The sequence below is a fragment of the Solanum dulcamara genome, chromosome 5 (assembly GCF_947179165.1).
Source record: "Solanum dulcamara chromosome 5, daSolDulc1.2, whole genome shotgun sequence".
In the NCBI taxonomy this organism is placed as follows: domain Eukaryota; kingdom Viridiplantae; phylum Streptophyta; class Magnoliopsida; order Solanales; family Solanaceae; genus Solanum; species Solanum dulcamara.
Genome location: NC_077241.1, coordinates 62,470,687 through 62,472,757, shown reverse-complemented (window position 1 = coordinate 62,472,757; position 2,071 = coordinate 62,470,687). Strand labels below are relative to the sequence as shown.

The 2,071-nt window shown below is 38.5% G+C and overlaps 1 long non-coding RNA gene across 1 annotated transcript; it reads right to left on the bottom strand.

Annotated features, from left to right (window-relative positions):
* Positions 1-520: 520 nt before the first annotated feature.
* On the bottom strand, positions 521-1,766 carry LOC129888357 (uncharacterized). The gene is made up of 3 exons (XR_008766639.1): positions 1,721-1,766; positions 948-1,000; positions 521-802 (listed from the first exon to the last, which is right to left on the bottom strand). It is a non-coding gene; the product is annotated as an uncharacterized LOC129888357 (long non-coding RNA).
* Between the last annotated feature and the right edge of the window lie 305 nt (positions 1,767-2,071).

Genomic DNA, 2,071 nt, shown 5'->3' with positions numbered 1-2,071 from the left:
AAAAACCAAGGCATATTTCATAGACACATAAGAATAAGTGAAACCCAGATCAAACAAAATAGTAGTCATCTGATCACAAACAAGAATAGTACTTATAATAACTACGTCCGACGCCTCTACATTGATCTTACCTGGAAATATATAAACTGATCCCGATCATCCTAACGGACAACCTCCCTGCCTGGCTGGGCTGCTCCTCGACCTGTACTACCATTACCACAGCCCCCCACAGCCTCTTGAATTGCCTCTTCACCCAACCTGTGGACGTTCTCTACCATTTCTCCCTTCAACTGTTGGGACCACTGCTTTGGCTTGTTGTTGTCACGACCCAAACCCGTAGGCCATGACTGGGTTCTGACCTGGACACCCGCCTACATACCTATCAGATATAGTCGAGCTGAACTATGAATAATATGATAACTTACATAAGAACTCCAGTGGGTCATAATGTCTTCATATAAATATATCCTTAACATTTATCTCCCGAGGAGTTACCACTAATCATATCATGAAAGAACACACAAGCTGACAATGATGTCATTATTTCATATTAATATTCACAACACATTGTATAGACGTAGCTGAAAAAACTTACACACAATCCACACACATATGTCTACAGACCTCTAAGAGTGTCAACAATATCATATGGCGGGACAGGACCCCCGCCATACCCCTGACTAAACAAATATATACATCAAAAAGATCAATACCAAAAATCTAGGCTCTAGTACAATGGAGCACTCTAAAATAACTGAGTAGAAATCCTAAGCTGGTGAATCTTTGAAATGTGTGTTTGTACCTACAAGCATGAAACACAGCCCCCCAAAGAAAGGTGGTCAGCACGTAATACGTATTGAGTATATAAAGAATAAAATACCACAAAGGAGATCACATATGAAAAAAGGGGTCAGGAGACATGTATAATAATTAATAAATCACTGTACCTGCATCTTATGAAATGAAGTCATGCATATCATCATCGTATATCGTACCCGACCTGTTTTGGGAGTCGGTATTACAATTATATCATCATATGTATATATATACCATACCCGGCCCTCTAGCAAGGGACTCGGGGAATAGAATAGTATACACTTATACCGTACCTGGCTCATTATGAGACTCAGTGCCATAACTATATCATTGCATTATTATATCATCATATACATATATTATACCGTACCTGAGCCTCTAGTAAGGGATTCAGTGAAGATATAGTAAAGCTGTGCACGATAACATACCCAGCCCGAGACTCGATGAAAAAAGTAATAACAACATGTACTAGCAGAGTAGTGAGTAACCATATGCAAATTAAATCATCATCTGAGACTCAATAGAATAAGTAGAATAAACTCGCACTTGAGTATTAACGGCGATAATCATATTAAATACCCTTTGAATGTCATTAGGGACCATATCAAATGGAGCCTCAGAAATCATAAACATGTATCAAGATAATGCTAAACCGCTTATAGAATCAGAGACATTTGTCATCGTAGAGTCCTTAGGAATAGGAGCTTATACATCCAATTACTATTCAACATATAGAAGTCTCGAGGGCAATAGCTCAACTACTTTAAGAGTTTTATCGTCAAGAAGTAAATAAGAGTCATGAATCATACTCGGAGCTTTATGGATGGAATTACCCCCAAAGCTCATATCATATATCACTTATGTCTAAGACATGCCAAAAGAAAAGAGGAATAGCTTTACATACCTGTTACAGATCCACCGTATCCAAGCTTGCTTCGTTACCCCTTTAGCCTATTTAATATGAAAGTATCCTGATGAGGGTTTTATAAGCAGTTATGTATGCCCATAATGCCTCATTTAGCTTTTTTGCCCATTCCTTTTTTGTGCATTAACAGTCTTTTGCAGTATCTGCTTCACCTCACTATTGGAGACCTCAACTTGTCCACTGGTCTACGGATGATAAGTTGTAGCTACCTTGTGTCTCACCCCATATTTAGCCAAGAGAATCTTTACTATTTTATTGATGAAGTGTGATCCTCTTTCACTACTAATTGCCCTGGGTGTGCCAAATTGAGTGAAGATGTGCTTCTTTAGA